The sequence below is a fragment of the Trachypithecus francoisi genome, unplaced genomic scaffold, assembly GCF_009764315.1.
Source record: "Trachypithecus francoisi isolate TF-2019V2 unplaced genomic scaffold, Tfra_2.0 Lachesis_group14, whole genome shotgun sequence".
Classification (NCBI taxonomy): Eukaryota; Metazoa; Chordata; class Mammalia; order Primates; family Cercopithecidae; genus Trachypithecus; species Trachypithecus francoisi.
Window position 1 is genome coordinate 26,826,503 of NW_022681459.1, and position 19,148 is coordinate 26,845,650.

The 19,148-nt window shown below is 43.0% G+C and overlaps 1 protein-coding gene across 3 annotated transcripts in view; it reads left to right on the top strand.

The window, feature by feature from the left end:
- B3GALT5 (beta-1,3-galactosyltransferase 5) overlaps positions 1-19,148 on the top strand; it is a 54,033-nt gene that overhangs the window by 8,545 nt on the left and 26,340 nt on the right. Inside the window, exon 1 of one of the 3 annotated variants that reach the window (XM_033232513.1) lies at positions 11,655-11,839. The exons of the other annotated variants lie outside the window; for them this stretch is intronic. The gene's annotated coding sequence lies outside the window, so the exon portion shown is untranslated. Of the gene's footprint in view, positions 1-11,654; positions 11,840-19,148 lie in introns of those variants that run through there. 3 annotated transcript variants of the gene reach the window in all.

Genomic DNA, 19,148 nt, shown 5'->3' on the forward strand with positions numbered 1-19,148 from the left:
ATGTTTATTTTAGGTATTTGATGGATGCCCTTTGCCAAATTAAGAAAGATCTCTTTTTTTATTATGCATTGGTGCTGAATTTTATTGATTCTTTTTTTGATGTAGCTTTTGAAATAATCATGTACTTTTTCTTACTTTAATTTACTGGTATAGTTTATTAATACATTTCTTGTGCTTTATTTAGGAACTTTCCATTTGTATTCAGAAGAGATATTGTTCGTAATTTTCTTTTCGTTTACTCTCCTTGTCTGAAGTTGTGTATTTTTTCTCTGTCTCTTGGAAATGGCTTGTACAAAAAGGGATTTTTTTTTTTTTTTTGAGACGGAGTCTCGCTCTGTCGCCCAGGCTGGAGTGCAGTGGCGCGATCTCGGCTCACTGCATGCTCCGCCTCCCGGGTTCACGCCATTCTCCTGCCTCAGCCTCCCGAGTAGCTGTGACTACAGGCGCCCGCCATCTCGCCCGGCTAGTTTTTTGTATTTTTTAGTAGAGACGGGGTTTCACCGTGTTAGCCAGGATGGTCTCGATCTCCTGACCTCATGATCCGCCCGTCTCGGCCTCCCAAAGTGCTGGGATTACAGGCTTGAGCCATCGCGCCCGGCCAAAAAGGATTTTTTTTGTTGTTCCTTTACAATTCGGTAAAGCTCACCTCTAAATTTTTCTGGGCTGTTGCATTTTAGAGTGGAGGCGGTGGACTTTTGATGACACATTCATTGTTTATTTAGGTTCTATATCCTTTTACTTATCCAGGTTCTATTGCCTTTTCAGTAAACTATGTTAATTCATTATTTGCTGGAAAATTATTTCAAAGTTTTGAAGTTTATTGGCATAAAATTTTTCAGAGTATTTTCTTATGATTTAAAATTTTAAAAATTTCTCTGTTGCAGACCTTTTTGACTTTAAATATGATTTATTTCTGTCCCTTTTTTTCTTGTTAGATCTTGGTAAAGTTTTATTTACTTTATTAGTTTTTCTGAAAGAAACAGTTTTTGAGTATGTAGATAATTTCTTAGGTTGTTTTATTCTGTGTATCAATGACTTGATAGTTATATCCTCGTCTTTTTCTTTTTCTTTTTCTTACCTTTCAAATGTTTATTGTTATTTTTTCCTAGCTTCTTGAAGTATATGCTTAATGTATTCTACATATTTATTTTTTTGACCTATAACTTTATTCCTAAATAATTTTTAGTTGCTGTCCACAGGTTTTGATATGTTGGTCTTTCATTGTTATTTGGTTTAAAATATCTATTATGATTTCTTCTTTAAGCCATAAGTTTTTTTGAGGCCTGCCTTTGAAAGTTTCAAAACATATATTTTTCTCTAGTATGTTTTTATTGTTGATTTTTAATTCCCCCAAGTGGTATGTGTGCAATTGAAAAGAATGTTTACTTTCTGTTTCTGTGTGTTTAGTAAATGAAGTTTATTAATTTTCATTGTCAAATCATTATTACTAATTTTTGTTCTTTTGGTTACACATTTCTGAGAGAAATGCATAAAAATACAATTTATTCTTAGAATACTGTCAGTTTTTTGTTATATGTTTTGAGGCCATGTTGTTGAAGCTTACAAGTTTCTAAAGATCTATATTGTGCTATCTATATTATAATAATATATGGTAAATTGCTATGTAGTGTTGATACTTTTGGCTTGAATTCTTTTTGCTTTACATAGCTTTACTAGGGGTTGGTTTCTTTTTCTTCCCCTAACTAATTGCAAGTATCTTTCCTGCCTATCATTGTAACTTTACTTTGGGTGTGTCATTTGAACTCACATATAGCTAGATTTTTTCCAACCTGATTATTGTGTTTCTAAACAAGTGAACTTAATCCATTTATAATATACATAATTTCTGAGGCCTTTGGATTTAATTCTTTTATCTCATATGTATTTTATCTTTAATACCTTTTTTCTTTAGTTCTCTTTTCTTCATTTTTTTGTCTCCTGTTGGATTGATACAGTTTTCTATATTCCCATTTTACTTCTTTTGCTGGTTTTCAGACTGTAGACTGTATATATATTTTTAATGATTATATTTAGTCTTGAATCATGTATTTTCACCATATATAAACATTTTTGGTATTCCTGTTATTTTCTCTATCATGACAAGGACCTAAGCACAATTTAACTAACCACCTTGTTCCCTTATTTTGTAACTGTTCCTTAGTTCGAACTTGTAAATTTCCTTTTCTTGTCTTTTCCTTTCCTTTCCTTTCTTCTCTTTTCTTTCTTTCTTTCTCTCTCTCTCTGTGTCTTTTCCATCCATCCCTCCCTCCTTCCTCCTTTCCTCCCTTCCTTCCTCTCTTTCTCTTTTCTTGGGTAATTTCCTATATTTTTGGATTTTTTAAACATGAAAATGTAGTTATTTTTATGGGCATAAATTAGTTAAATTTAATGATATGTTTGATCAATTTCGGTGCTCATTTTTGTGTCCTGTGTCCCTTGACGTACACCTGAGTTTATGCAACTTCTTGCTGAACTACATTCATGAATCATCCTATTATTGAGGCTACGTTAATGATAAGCTTTCTTACTATTTCTGTGTTTGAAAACATTTTAATTACGGCTTTACTTTTGTGTATTAGTTTAACTGGGTGTAAAATTTTAGATGGGCAGTTACTTCCAGCATTTTGATATCTTCTGGCTTACATATATTATTGGTCATGGAAAATGGCTATCAGCTTAATTGTGACTGTTTTGTTGATAATTTGCCTTTCTCCACATTAGCTTTAGGACTTTCTCATTTTCGACGTTCTGTAGACCACTATGATGTGGACGATATGAGTTTATCTTTATTTATCATGGTGAGTACCTAGAGTCCAGTTTTGATTTGAGGTCTCATATTTTCAATTCTGGAAAATTCTCAGCTGATATGTCTTCTCTTCACATGTTTTTTCCTCTGCTTTTCCTCCATTCCTTTCTTCAGGAACCCTTATCAGAGTAAGCCAGCCCTCTCCATGTATCTGCCACATCTCTTTTGTCTGTCCAATAAGTCCTGGTTGTTACTGGAGACAGTCATCTCTGGGGAAGGAGAGTGATTCTTTCAGTCACAGCCTTCCTTCTCTCTGTGACAAGTGGAATGGCAAGTCTGAAGGTTTTTTTCTCATTTATCTCCAGAGGATCATTTCTCTTAAGTCTCCTCTTCACCACCTCTGTTTACCTTTCTCCAGTCTGGGAAGGGAAACTATTAGTGAAACTTTCATGAATTTCAGTTCCTCACCCCTTTTCTGCATTCGCTCCCCCATAAAAGATACATGTAAAATTCTGGTGTTTTCAGTGTTTTTCCCTGGCCACCACTTTCAAGGACTATTCCAAAAGTTGTGTCCCTTTGTTTGGGTGCTGCTGTATAGTTTTGGCCAATTTGAACTTAACTTTTTTCATTTCAGTGTGGGCAAAGGAGAGAAACAAATGCCTCCAGACCCTACTACACATTTGAGCAGTAACAGTTGTGAATATTATTCAACTCATCAGCAGTTGCTCGGAGTGGGTGTTCAATGACTCGGTTTTGTAGGGAGTCTGGCACAAGGCCCAGGTGTCTGGAAGCTTTGAAGAGAAACAGGTGCCTATTATAATTGGACATAAATGAAGGAATTGAGGAATTTGAATGAGGCAGATGGTGGAGTGCTGGTTTTACCGAGGTGGAGATGCTGGTGGAAGGATGGTGGTGGACATTCCATAGACACAGCCTGTCGTGAATGTTGCGACAGCGAACTCTCCAAAGGTTTTCTGGAGAATCCATAAATGACTGAATTTTGATTTTTCAGAACTTGGCTTCTTCAAGGCTAAAAATGTGCAAATGACCTCTTTGCTAGTTGTTAGCTAATCAGTTTACCTAAAAAAAATGTGCAAATAAAATGACCTCCTTCAAAGTCATAGTTTTTTTTTTTTTTCTCTCCATCCTCGCTCTCTTGAAAATCCCGTTTGTGCTTCTACTCTGAGACTCAGTTTACTAACTGACTCCCTCCCAGACAGAAAATCATTTGCATGAAGGATAACTAAACTACATGGAAAATGAGGATTTTTCTCTGCATTCTTCTTTGATGGCTGGCTCTCCACTCCACATCGCAGACTATGGTGTAACACTTATGTCCAGTATTACACGCACACCTTTTCAGTTTCCTGTTTTGGTGACTTTTAATACATGCCACTTACACATGTCTAAAGGAAGCTCTTTCATTGATGTCTGTAGCCACCTATGGCACAAAAAGCCAGGTGGCTTGTGCATGCTATTCATACCTCAGGTAGAGGGAGGAGTTTTTCCAGGCTAATGAAACATGATGATACCAAAGGTTAGTGAAGAGTGATGGAGTTAGAAAGCAGTTATCGTGTGTGATCAGTCGTTCTGATTCACAGAGCCTGATGGCTCTACCCCGCCTGCTGACCACCTCGGTTGACCCGGCTGCAACCCCAGTCGGTCCTTTTATTTATCTGATTTCCTTATTAGCCCATGGGGTGTGTTCCTCACAAGCTTAACTTCTTTTCGCCTAACCTAGCTGCACGAGGCCTTGCTCACTTTGCTTTGCCTTTGGCCCCTCCCAACTATGTGCAGGCATTTGCAGCAATTTATTTGTTTCAAATAAATTTGGGTAATCTTGCCTGTGAGTCTCCTTTTTGAGATTCATTCTGCATATTAATTTTGGAAGGTTTCCAACAAGTCCTCAGTAAAGAAATCTGTTTTCATTTGGTTTAACCCAGTGGTTTCCCAGTTTGCAATGCTACCTTCCTCTCACCCCGGCAGGGGCACACATAGGGACGCCTGATGTCAGAAGCAGCACGGTTAGGGAAACTCTGCCTCCACCTGCAGAGAGAACTCCACGTTCCCTCTAGCCCTAGTCTTTGCTTCCCTTCAAGCCCTTGAATGTTTTCTTTCTTTTATTCATAGTTTTTTGGGGGTATAATCAATATTATACATGTCATTTGTGAAGTTTACAATTCAGTGAACCCCTAACTCTTTTAAAATTGTGGTAAAATACACAAAATTTAAATGTACCATTTTAACGACAGTTTTGTGGCATTTTGTCCATACGCAGTATTGTGCGACCTTCACTACTGTCTAGCCCCAGGGTGTTTCATTACCCCAGAGGAAACCTTGTACCCGGTATCAGTCATTTCTCCTCTCCACCGCTAGCCCCTGGGAACCCCCATTCTATTTCCTGTTTCTATGGATTTTGCTAGTCTAGGTAGCTCATGTAAGTGAAACCATACAGTATGTGTCCTAGTGTGTCTGATGTATTTCATGTAGCACGCCTTCAAGGTTCATCCATGTTGGAGCATGTGACAGAATTTCCTTGCTTTTTAGGTCAGAATAGTATTTCACCGTGTGTATATACGACGTTTTGCTTGTCTATTCATCTACCAATGAACACTTGGCTTGCTTTCACCTTTTGACTATTGTGAATAATGCTACTATGAACGTGGGTGTACAAATATTTGAGTCTCTGCTTTCACTTCCTTTTGGCATATGCATGGGAGTGGAATTGCTGGATTATACAGTAATTCTGTTTTTTTTTTTTTTGAGACGGAGTCTTGCTCTGCCGCCCAGGCTGGAGTGCAGTGGCCGGGTCTCAGCTCACTGCAAGCTCCGCCTCCTGGGTTTACGCCATTCTCCTGCCTCAGCCTCCCAAGCAGCTGGGACTACAGGCGCCCGCCATGTCGCCCGGCTAGTTTTTTTTTGTATTTTTAGTAGAGACGGGGTTTCACCATGTTAGCCAGGATGGTCTCGATCTCCTGACCTCGTGATCCGCCCGTCTCGGCCTCCCAAAGTGCTGGGATTACAGGCTTGAGCCACCGCGCCCGGCCAGTAATTCTGTTTTAAGTTTTTTCGAAGAACTGTGATATAATTTTCCACACTGGCTGCACCATTTTATATTCCTGCCCGCAGTGCACAGGGGTTCCAGATTTTCCAGATTTCCTTGCCAACATTTGTTGTTATTGTTATTTTTAATTGCTATCCTGGTAGGTGTGAAGTGCTGTCTCATTGTGACTGAGATTTGCATTTCCCGGTGATTGGTGATGTTGAGCATCTTTTCATGAGCTTATTGGACATCTGTATATCTTCTTTGGAGAGATGTCTATTCAAGTCCTTTGCCCCTTTTTAAACTGGCATTTTTGTTTTTTGTTGTTGACAGCCTCCTAATTCTTAACAGATATGATGCTCTCACTGTGATGAACTTGACTTCTGAGAAGATACTGGCTGCATTCATTTCTCTTCTGCTTTCCTAGGCCCATCATGATTCTCCAGCAGTCATCATTTCTTACATTCCTAGCTTGTCCTGTTCTGAGGCTGGATCTAAGAGTTCATTCCCTCCCATCTCTTCCCACATTCCATATCATGGACTTTCTTCTTTTCAGCTGTTGGTACTGTGGAGGGGGGGATTTTATTGAAGCTAACTGCCATGATCACCTTCCTTTTCCTTCCTAAAGGAGTGTCATCTGCTTTCTGATTTTAGCCACAGTAGCTTGGCTGAAGTTGCATTTTGGAAGTTCAAGGCCTCTGGCTCCCAGATTTCCTGTAGAATTGACACTGGTGACTGCCCTTTGTTCTTGAGGCTCCTTTGGTCTCTGGGACACTTCCCTGTGATGCCATAAAGGGGAACAAGCAGGAGGGTTTATGGTGCAGACTTTGGGGTGCATCACCTGGCTTCAGATGCTGTCTTTGCCTGTGAACTCACTCTTGATCCCAGGCTGGTAAAGTCACCTGTGGGGTTTCTCCCTAGTGAAAGAGGACATTAGCACCTACCTTGCAGCTGGTGGTGAGGATTTGTTGGGAAATCACATGAAAAGTACTTAGAACAGTGACTGGCAGAGAGGAAGTGTTAGCAAGGTTAGCCACTGTTGGAGCATTAAGCTGGTTTTGCCCGTGTGTTCAGTCGATCCCTTTTCACCTCCGTTTCCCCCCAACCTTTTGTTTTCTAAATTCTGTTCTTTGCTCTTCATTGTTCTGTTCCTGGACGTTTTCCCATTCTTGCCATTTCAATGTTCCTCTTTACTCAGGAGATTCCAGCCAAGTCTTCTCTCTACCTTTTATTTATTAATTTATTACTTATCTATGTTTGTTTATTTAAGATGTAAGAAAGCATAGGGTACAGAGGTGCTAGGATGTCTAAATGCTAGAAGATGATACATCTTCCTAGCGACTTGCAGGTGGTCTTTTAGACTTTAAATGGACTGTAAAATAAGTGACTTACAAGCACCACTTTGAAATACTAAACATTTTCATTTTAAACCAGCATTACTGGTATTATAACTATATGTGCTTCTGCACATCAGTGTAATTGTACACAGATTTAAGAGGAAGTGATAGGCCATTTATACTAGTTACAAAACAATAAAACCAGGAATTAACACTGAGTTTAATAAAGATCATTTATAATTCTAACCACTAAGAAATAAGAAAATTAACTATGAGGTCAAAGGAGAAATTACATGTGCAATAACAGATTATTTATAAAACAAAACTAATGAGAACACTAGACATGATAGATGAAGACTTCAAAATCCTTACAAATACGTTAAGCAGACAAAGACTTTAAAATTGTTATTATAAATACATTAAGTAAATTAGGGGAATTGATGAACCAAATGAGTGAAAAGATGGAGAAATCAACATAACCATGTAATCTTTTTTAAAGTTCATATAAACTTATGGGGGTACACATGCAATTTGGTTACATGCATAGATTGTGTAGTGGTCTAGTCAGGGCTCTTAGGGTGGGTGTCCATTGCCCGAATAACACGTATCTTACCCGTTAATTTCTCATCCACCCCCTCACCCTTCGGAGTCTTTGTTGTCTGTCATTCCACTCTCTACATCCATGTGCACATGTTTTAGCACCCACTTAGGGATGCTCTCTCAACATTTTAGTGGGAGGATTCCTGTAGCACAAAATGGCGCCTAAGGATGTATTTCCTGGAGGACGTTTCCACCCTTGTCACATCACTCCACATCAGCTGCCACTGGCTCATACACAACCATGTCAGAGATGGAAGAATTTGACCTTTCACCAGTTTCTGTGAAATACATTGCTTTGAAGATGAAATCACAAATGTCACCCTCAACAGGGGACCTAATGGGACCATGTCAAGGGATTACATCTTGAGCAGATGTAAGTCTTGAGAATGGTCTAAATTATGACCCGAGTGCTAACTAGTCCCTGGATTCTATGAAGTACTTGTCTGATTTTCACAAAATCTTTAGGAAGTAGTTAGTAGTATTCTTTCATTTTATTTTTCCATTCTTATTTTTAGAGAAAATCAAGTCTTAAGAGGTTAGCTATGGCCAAAGTCTTGTAACTAAAAAGTGGTTGACTTGAGATTCTACCCAGTTCCCTTGGATTCCACATGTAGAACTCTTAACATCCTTTTTTTTTTTTTTTTTTTTTTTGAGACAGAGTCTTACTCTGCTGCCCAGGTTGGAGTGCAGTGGTATGTGATCTTGGCTCACTGCAAAACCTCCGCCTCCTGGGTTCAAGCGATTCTCCTGCTTCAGCCTCCCAAGTAGCTGGGTCTACAGGCCCCCGCCACCCCACCTGGCTAATTTTCGTATTTTTAGTAGAGACGAAGTTTCGCTATGTTGGTCAGACTGGTCTCGAACTCCTGACCTCAAGTGATCCGCCTGCCTCAGCCTTCCAAAGTGCTGGGATTACAGGTGTGAGCCACCGCGCCCAGCCTTAACATCTTGATTGTATTCTATACGTGCCATTTCACATTGTCTATTTCTCATTTTTCTTGTTCTTTTTTCTTTTCTATACTGATTAGATACACTGGAGCTTAATCCATTTTAGAGTGTGAGTGCATATTTATCAGTAATACTGTGTTTTAATATTTGAATTAATTCAATCCTGCTTTTTAATTTTATTATTCCTGCTAGTTTCTTAAAACTTTTTATAACTTTTTGTAACTTTTTAGAAATTGTTTTCTAAATTCTTTGAGAGCTGAGTCTTTTTCTTTCTTGCATAATGAGCATGCTTAAGTCTAAAGCTGCCTCTGAAAGCAACTTTGAATGCACTAAAGGAATCATATCTAGTGTTCTCATTAGTTTTGTTTTCTAAATGATCTGTTATTGCACATGTCATTTCTCCTTTGACCTCATAGTTAATTTTCTTTATTTTTGAGTGGTTGGAATTTTAAAACGATCTTTATAAAACTTACTGTTAATTTCTGGTTTTATTGTTTTGTGACTAGTATAAGTGGGCTATCATTTTTCTCTTAAGTCTGTGTACAGTTACACTGATGTACAGAAGCACATATAATACCAGTAATGCTGGTTTAAAATGAAAATGTTTAGTATTCGAAAGTGGTACTTGTAAGTCACTTATTTTAGTATAAGCTTGAATTTTTTCCAACTGATTTTGAAAATTTAAATAGAATATATATTCTCAAGAAAAATTATAGAGCAAATGACTAGTTTTGGTTTTTGTGGGAAAACGGTCCAGCGTATTCTGTAATAACCAACACTCAAAGCTAGATACCTGTGAAAAAACTGACGTGTTTTAAATGGAACAGGAGACCTCTCTGATAAACCCATCAGTGTTTAGCAATCTTAATTAACAATCTTAATGAGCTTTAAAAAAGTGTCATATTTTAGCTGTGAATCACTTCACATTAAAATCTGTGATTTTCCTGCCAGAGTTATCTTTAGTAAACACTGTGTATTGGCAGCCAGATTTGGAGTGAAGTGAATGTGAGTGAAGCTGGAAGCAGATTCTGCAAGAAACCCAAATGTTGGAGGGGGGTTTTCTGAGCGTCGGAGTCCTAGGTCTCTCAGTACCTCCTTTGACACTCCTGGCCACGCTCTTCCACCACGCCCATTACAGCGACTCACTCGGAACTGCTTGGGAATCAGTGACTTGGGTGAGTGCAATCTCTCTTTCACATATTGCTGGCTTCCTCCATCAGCCCATATAGCATCTGTGCTGCGTTTATGCTTTCAAGTGAGAAACAGTGAAATACACAAGGGGATGGCTTGCACTTGACTCCAGGATGGTGTTTGCATGTCAGCGTTTTCTTGCATGTTAAACTGAGTGGGGCCAAACTCATTTAGTTTCAGCGAAGGTAGTTTCCGTGCATTCACTTCAAAGCCGGGATTGCCGAGAGTGGTGACCAGAAGAGAGAAGGCCATGGGGAGGTAAGGTGAGGCAGGAATACCAGAGGGTGGGGCAGGCCTCAGCTCAGTGGTGATGTTTCCTCAGCAGCCTTCAGGCCTTTCATCCCATCATTTCTCTCCTCTGATAAGTGTCTCTGCTTTAAGAGTGTTTGCCAGACAGAAATAAAAATCGATTGGGGGAAAATTATATGCAAAAAACCATTTTCCTTTCAAAATATTCCTAGAGAAGAGAGGAAGCATGCACGGACACAATGCTGTCTAATGTTGCTATGATTGCATTTGCTGCTTAGCAAAGTACATAGAAGGCACATTGCAAATATTCAGGTATTAGCTGTGTTGAGAAATTGTTTTCATTTGGTAAATGTATTAGTTTGCCGGGGCTGGCATCGCAAAGTAGCACAAACTGAAAGCCTTAAATAACAAAAATTTGTGATCTCACGGTTCTGGAGGCTGAAGTCAGAAATGAAGGTCTCAGCAGGGTGAGTTCTTCTGAGGGCGCCAAAGGAGGATCTGTTAGGTGCGTCTCTCCTGGTTTCTGCTGGTTAATGGCAATATTTGATGTTCTGTGGCTTGTGAAAGCATCTCCCTCATCTCCACCTTCATCTTTACTTGGTGTTCTCTGTGTGTGACTGTCTGTGTCCAAATTTCCCCTTATAATAAGGACAGCGGGGATATTGTATTAGCGGCCCACTCCACTTCAGTAGGACCTTCTCTTAATGAATTATATCTGCAAAGATCCTATTTCCAAATAAGGTCACATTCTGAGGTAATTGGGGTTAGGACTTCAGCACATGAATTTTAGGGGAACGTAAATCAACCCATAACAGTGAAGATTTATTAACTCACTTTAGGAAGCTGATATTTATTTAGGAAGTAAATGTTTATTGAGCATCCATGATGTGACATGCATGAGGTATTGAGATTGAAACAGATAGGCTTAAATATTTTCCTGTATCCAAGTCGCTTTCAGTAAAGAAGTAGAGAGACATAACTTAATAACTAGAATACGACAGAGCTATATGAAGCCATTTACGAGGAATAGGGTTGGTACCAAGAAAGGGGATGCTGGTGAAGCCTGCTTTTTAGGGGAGATGTCAGGGAAATGTCACTGAGGGGCTACATTTGGGCTGCATATCAAAGTGTTAAGAGGAGCTCCAGGGCAGTCTGGACGGAAAGCACGGTGTGGAGATCTGACGTGAAAGGGTGTGTTTGCAGGACTTTAAGCCATCTTATATGGGAGTGTGGTGTCTACTGGGAGGTGATGGGTTGCCACTGTGAAGTTTCAAGTGTTGGAGTGAAACTACTGGACTTGCGGTTTTGAGAAGTTCTGCCTGACAGCCTGGTGGCTGGCATGGAGCTGGGCTGTCAGGTACCTCTTATTTTCCATGTCCATCCTGTTCTACTAGTAACTGTCTGTCTTTTCCAGCATTTCCCAAGTCTTCCCTTACCCTTTACGGTAAATCTGCAAAAGGAACAAGCTGGTAAAAGCACTTTTGGGAGACTGGGGAAAGGAATATGAATATTCCTATGTTAAGTATTTTCTGGCCCCCAGTAGGCTATTGGTGACCTTTGGTATGTTCAGATAAGCAGTGGGAGTGGAGGCCAGAGTACAGTGAGTTGAGGATTAATTACTTGGTGGATGAGGCGGTACGAGTGGTGAGTACAGGCTCTTTGTTGCAGAAGCTTGATTTGGAAGGAAAAGAAAATAAGAGGCTGACTAGGAGATGCCAGGTAATTGAGGTAAGGTCTGTTGAATGTTTTTTGGGGGTGAAATTTTTTTTTTTTTTTTTTTTTTTTTGAGGCGGGGTCTTGCCCTGTCGCCCAGGTTGGAGTGCAGTGGCCGGAACTCAGCTCACTGCAAGCTCCGCCTCCCGGGTTCCCGCCATTCTCCTGCCTCAGTCTCCGGAGTAGCTGGGACTACAGGCGCCCGCCACCTCGCCCGGCTAGTTGTTTTGTATTTTTTAGTAGAGACGGGGTTTCACCGTGTTAGCCAGGATGGTCTCGATCTCCTGACCTCGTGATCCGCCCGTCTCGGCCTCCCAAAGTGCTGGGATTACAGGCTTGAGCCACCGCGCCCGGCCTGAAATTTTGTTTTGTGTTAATAGAGTAGAAATTTACAAAGGAAATGGCCCTCATTTTAACAGAAAAATCAATTACCATTTGCATCCCTCATTATTAATATGCATTGGAACTTCATCCATTGGACCTGGTGAAGAAGGCAGTCACCGTCTCACCAGGCTGGAAGCCTGCATGTTGGAATGTGGACATTTCCTACTAGAGTGGCTTGAAAATCCCCTTGGACCATTCTGGTGGTAGGGATGGGGGTGTGAATGTGGGTGCTCCTTGAGAGGAAGGAATGAGCCAAGAGGGATGGAGCCCGGGGATGCAGGGAGAAAGTGGCCTTTGTTTTATGGTTATGCAGTCTATCCAGTTTATACATTTCAGATGATTTATTCAGCAAACCTTTGTGTATCTCTTCCTACTTCTTTCCCACTGAGCTAGGTAGGTCCTGGAGTTCCTGTGAGTCCTGGGGTTCCTGTGAGTCCTGGGGCTGTAGGCAGGCAGTTGCAATATCTCATCATTCTCATGCTAAGTTTTTCCTGATCTGAACATTTCCACTGGAAAATGATGATTGCACTCTTCTAATAGAAGGCTAAGCGATTTAGACCTGGGAGCAAGGAAATAGTGGCTGTGGTTCCTCTAAAAGGGGAAGAGGATGTAGACAGGTTATTTTTTGTAATGACATTCATTTTCCTTGGTTCTTTGCTTATGTGACACCTGGATGTACAAGATGGTTAACAGAATATTGCTATGGAGGCACTTTGACAAGTTCTGAACTACCATCTGGGTGAGAGTATTTGTAACCGGCACAATACTTATACATGAATGGCCACTGTGAAATTGGTTTCTAAGGGGTGATGTTATAATTTGCTTTCTTAAGTGCATTGACTACAAAGACATCTCCTAAACTCTTTGTAAACTTACCAGAAACCATTGCATCCCTATGGATGAAGCCAGAGCTTTTCCGTGGCTCAGGTTTCTCCTTCTAATAGTGCTTGAAATTCCTTCCACAGAGAATGAAGCTTTTAATTCTAGAACCAATGTTCAGATTGTGCAAAGGCATGGATTTAAGGTTTCAGCTATTAACATTGGCAAGGTTATTTCTATTGTGCAAATTGCTTTCACATATATTTGGTATATTTTGCCCTCCGGACAGTCCTTGGCTTCATTATTGTGTAACTTGTTTTCTGTTTGAAGAAATGGAGGCTTAGCAGTTTAAGAAAGCTGATTAAAGTCAAATGGCAAGGATGGGATATGTGGTGGAGCTCTAAGCACTGGGTGTTGGCCTCTGTAATATTTGTGCATGACTGACTACACAGCTCTCCTTCTGAGTCAGTGACTTTTAAGCTCTTTGGAACCACAGTAAATTCCTTTTACCTGATGACTCAGTACACACATATGACCCACCAAATAGTACTTGCCTTGACCATTCCCCAGGCCTTCTAATATTTTATTCTACCCAATTCTGTTTTCTTTTCAATGTCTTGTCTTATTAAATTGACTTGGTGATGCAGTAATGGGTCATGATGCAGAATTTGAAAAAAATTACACTCAGTTCCTTCCCTAAGAAGTAGAGGAAGGTCAGAAATGGAGGATGGTGGGAAAAGAATGGGGTGTGTGTTTTTCCAGTGTGGTGTGGGAGGGAAATGGCCTCTCGCAGTCCACTTGTCAGAACTGCTCCCATGTTCCAATCTGACTTCAGAGGTGGGAAAACGTTGGGAGCTGGTGAGGTGGGTGGGGAGCATCACTGTCTGCCGCACCTCTTGTTTCTTGCATTCAGTCCACTTTTGTGGCCATCGTTGTTGTGCTGGTTGGCTCTGCCCAATTCTTCCTTCTGGTTGCTAGCTCTCTTCATATGTCTACTGTTTTACTGGGAGCCGCTCACATCTGTAAATGACGGTCTAGGTTGTACAGTCTTGGAGGTTCAAGTGGAGTCTTTTGGCAGCTGTGCAGGCCAGCGTTTGCATCTCTGCAGGGGCTGCAGGCGGCCTTAACCCTCCCCCGTCAGTGCCTGGTTCTCTGATCCTGGCCGAGCATCTTGGTCTCAAAGTGTTGCCCGAAGTCTGGACGTGGGAATCTGCTTCAGGCCAGGCCAGGTGATCTTGAACCCGAAAAACAGAAGTCATGACGTTTGCTCTATATCTATCAGAAAAATAACTCAAAGCACATTCCCTGTTCATGTCGGGGCAGTAAAATCTTCCCATTTTCCCAGAGACAATACGTTATGGCAGGCCAGAGGAAGCTCTGTAATCACCCTAGAGAGGAAAACGGCAGGCGTAAGAAATCATTCATCACCTCAAGGTAGAAATCACCCACTTTCTATAAGAATGTCCCACTGTGAAATCAGAATGTTCTACCATGCCATCTGCAATGAAATTGAAGGCCCCCCAAAGCCCACAGTCCAAAAGACATGATAGTGTAAGATAAATGGCAATGATTACAATGAACAATGGCAGTCTCTGAAGAGTGGGCCTGCCGGTGGGACCTGTGTTGATATTTGGATTTGGATTTTTGCTTGTTTGTAGATTTTTGGGGGTCATCTTTTGTTAGGGTTGGGAGGTAGCCGTGTGTGGTGAAATCCATGGATTTTTCCCACAACTAGAGGAAATAGCAGGTTGAGGGCAAGATGTGCCATGGAGAGTGAAGATGTGTGAGTCAAGAGGTGGTCTTGTGGAGGGGTGGCTGCTTCTGAGAATCTCTTCTGCCATATTAACAAATCACGGATGCATTTGAGTTTCCTGTGTGGACATCTATGGTTTGTTATTGTGTCTGTACTACTTTCTGAATAGAGATTATCTTCCATGCTCTTTCTTTGTTTTTTTTTGAGATGGAGTTTTGCTCTTGTTGTCTAGGCTGGAGTGCAATGGTACGATCTCCTCTCACTGCAACTTCTGCCTCCTGGGTTCAAGCAATCCTCCTGCCTCAGCCTCCCAAGTAGCTGGGATTACAGGCATGCGCCACCATGCCCAGCTAATTTTGTATTTTTTTAGTAGAGGCAGGGTTTCACCGTGTTGGTCAGGCTGGTCTTGAACTCCTGACCTCAAGTGATCCGCCCATCTCGGCCTCCCAAAGTGTTGGATTACAGGTGTGAGCCACCGCACCCGGCCGCTTCCATGCTCTTAATCCTCACATACCTGTCTCCTGGGACCAACGGTCTCAATGCTGGAATCTGTGTTTATTCACCTCCAACTGTCAGTTCTGTACATGTGCTGTTTCCTTGTCCTTCTTCTCTGCATAGCTTTTTTATTCCCTTTGATACTCCAAGATTAGAATCTTTGCTAGGGCCAGGACTATGTCTTTTGCGTTCTCTTGTCCCAACAACTAGGACAGGACATTTTATGTTGCGGAACTGACAAGTTTTTGAAATTTCCATCCATGGACACGATCCACCGTAAACCACAGAAGTTAAGTACTGGAATGTTTACTATTGGGCAATTTGCCCAATATCTCTAAGCCTCAGTTTCTCATCTTTAGAGCAGGGATGATAATAGCACATGGAATCATTGTGAAGTTAATTGAGAAAATGCATGTAAAGAATTTAATGCAGTGCTTGACACATAGAGACATCACTCCATTGTTGATATACTAACTTCCTCAAGAATTTAACAGAATGAACCAGGATAACAAGAGTGAGACCATGCTGTGGCCTGGAGAGAGGGCATGGAACTGCAGCTGTACTGGGAGGGGCTGTGAAGAAGGAGCTGAGCAGAGAAATGTGGCTGTAGCCAGGAGAAGCCAAGGAGGCATCCTGGGGAGAGAAACTCCAACTGCTTTCCTTGTTGCTGCTTCCCATTGGCCAGATCCAAACCCCTTGTTGTTGCTTCCCCATGACCAAATCCAGAGGACGTTGGCCAACAAGGCAGCCCCAGATGATGGCATTCACAGGAGACAGGCTCCTGTGGCTTAGATAAGGACTGGTACATCTTCTCCAGGGGCTGTGCACACACCTTATTGTTGCCCACGAATTCCCTGTTTTCTACCAGAGTCCTTGGCCTGACCAGTCCTTCCTTCTGTATAGGATCTCAGGATCCTGGGACTGGAAAGGACCCTGTGATCACTCTCCTCACCCAGTCCCTTCATACAGAGGAAAGGTCGAGGTTGTCTCCAGTGTGGTCTTGGTGGCGGTCAAATGGCGTTCTTTTATTGGTGTTGCCAGAGTCTGCTGGGGAGCAGAGCACACAGAACATGCTCAGAACGTGGTGGTGGAAGGGATCCGCTGTTTCTCATGATTTTTAGCCTTTACAGCTGCACCACATTTTTACAGTGAGCCACGTGTTGTCTTTCTCATTCATGGGACTATTGCTTGCAAGTGTTTTCCTCTTAGTGTCTGTGTTTTTGGAGCGACCCTGCCCTCGAAAACAGGGGACCTGTGCTGTGCTCCTCTTGATCCCCTGGGACATTTACCATCAGGGCCGAGCACACGGGGCCAGCACATAGCTTTCTGAATTAAATTTCACAAGGATTACCTGGAAAGCTGTGACTTTTTCCGAGTCCTAAAACCGAGGAGCACTGTTGGTTCCTCCCTTTTCCTTTCTAGGGTCATTGTGGCAGATGTCTGTTCCTGCACTTGCGGCTCCACGAGAGGAGAAAAGCCCCCTTCCTCCCAGGAGGGCCATTGCCATTCTGATGGGCATGACAGGGAATCCTAAAGATGGATGATCTGTGTGCATTCCCTCTTTGGAGGGTAGAGACCAGGCATTGCATGCAAAAGCCCATCAGGTACGAAGTATCCCTGGTCCAACCCTTGCTGGCATGAAACCACTGTGTAGACTCTTGTCATGTCGGTCAGCCGAGGCTTACGATGTTTTCAACTGAAAAATCTTCACTGCTTCCCTGTTGTATGCAGGAAACAGTTGCCTGGGTGTTTGTCAGTCCTGCCATGTTCTGTGTGTCCCAGGCTCCCTGATGACTGCCCCGCCCAGGGCTTATTTCCTGGGCACACCTAGCAGCACTGCTCCCAGCTGTGGTTGCAAAGACAAAAGGAACAGAAGTCATTGATTCATTAACTTTCCACCAGGGAACCCACCTGCCTGGCTTTTCTTGCAGCAGGCATCAGAGGTGCTAGAGAGGACAATGGTTTTTCTAGAGTCAAAAGGGAATACTTGCCATGCTTCTCTTAAGGTGTCAGTTTTAGAAGCAGGAAGACTTAATTGGTCTTAGGGTACCTTGGGCAGACCATGGTTTGGCTGCAAGGGAACAGGTGAGCCCTTTGGGGACATTTCGAAAGAGGAAGGATTATTTACTATTAAGGGAGGGGAGCAGGAAGCTTTCTGTGGTTGGATGTTTCCTGGAGCAAGTCAGGGTCAGGGTGTTGCCTTTTGGGTCCACCTGTCATAATGTCCTTGCCTCACTGGGTCATTTCTCACTTTTATGTCTGATACAGAAAAGGGGAAGAGAAATACTGGGAAGGGAAGGGTGCGGTCCCTTTAAATATACTGAAGGGGAAGGGCATGGTCCCTGGTTAGGGCTCCATCCCCAGGCCTGTGCCTACAGACCTAGGTGAGGACAGGCATTTTTGTTTTCCTGCCCAAATGTTGCATTTCCCAAGACCACCCTGGCCTGCCACATCCCCACGCTGTGCCTGTAAAATCCCCAGGACCCTAGCAGACAGACACATAGGTAGCTGGATGTGGAGAGGAGCACGTCAGCGGAGGAACACATGGGTGGCTGGATGTCAAGAGGGGCGCACAGACAGGCACCGACAGGCACCAGCAGGCTGCAGGCCACCGATCGGTAGAAGGATGTGGAGTTGGGTGAGGGCAGTCAGGGGAGACCCCAGGCCGTTCAGCGGCCTAACTCCAGGGGAAATCCATCTCCCTCCTGGCTCCCCCATCTGCTGAGAGCTTCTTCCATTCAATAAAACCTTGCACTCATTCTCCAAGCCCACATGTGATCCGATTCTTCGGATACAGCAAGGCAAGAACCCAAGATACAGAAAGCCCTCTGTCCTTGCAATAAGGCAGGGGTCTGATTGAGCTAACAGAAGCCTCCTATGGCTAAACTAAAAGAACACCCTGGAACACATGCCCACTGGGGCCGCCGCAGTAAACATTCACCACTAGACACTACCATGGGGTTGGAGCCCCACAGCCTGCCCGTCTGCGTGCTCCCCTGGAGGTATGAGCAGCGGGACATGGAAGAAGCGAGCCACTCCTGCATCACACTCCCTGAGAGGGGGACAAGGGAATTTCTCCCGTTTCATGTTGACACAGAGATGGGGTGTGTGACTAAGAGAAGGATTTTGTTGGCGAGAGGTGAGCGATGGGTGGATTGCGTGCTGACCGAAGCCAGTTTCCCGTGTACAGCTCTTCAGTCTTAGTAGTAGATCACAAAACTGCTAATGAGACATTGGGCCGGGTGGACCCCTTTCCCACAGCCTCACTCCCACATTACCACGAAGGGAAGGTCCACGTAAATGTCTGCCGTGTAGACGGAAGCCACCCATTAAACTAACAAAACAGGTCATACTCCATGGAGTTTGTAGGTGAGGTGCCACCTCTCTTCCTTTAGATTGCCTGACTTTGTGTAGCATGAAAGGTAAGTCATAACCCGTTCCAGAAGTGTGATTCTGTTTCCTTTGCAAGCAGCTTCAGGCCTCTGGCATTCCCTCCCTCCCTCCTTCCTTCCTTCCTTCCTTCCTTCCTTCCTTCCTCCCTCCTTCCTTCCTCCCCCCTCCCTTTCCTCCCTCCCTCCCTCCTTCCTTCCTTCCTTCCCTCCCCTTTCCTTCCTCCCTCCCTCCCTTCCTCCCTCCCTCCCTCCCTCCTTCCTTCCCTCCTTCCTTCCTCCCTCCCTCCTTCCTTCCTCCTTCCTTCCTCCCTCCCTCCCTCCTTCCTTCCTTCCCTCCTTCCTGCCTCCCTCCCTCCCTCCCTCCCTTCCCTCCTTCCTTGCTTTCTTTCTTCCTTCCTTCCTTCCTTCCTCCCTCCCTCCCTCCCTCCCTTCTTCCTTCCTCCCTCCCTCCCTCCCTTTCCCCTCCCTCCTTCCTTCCTTC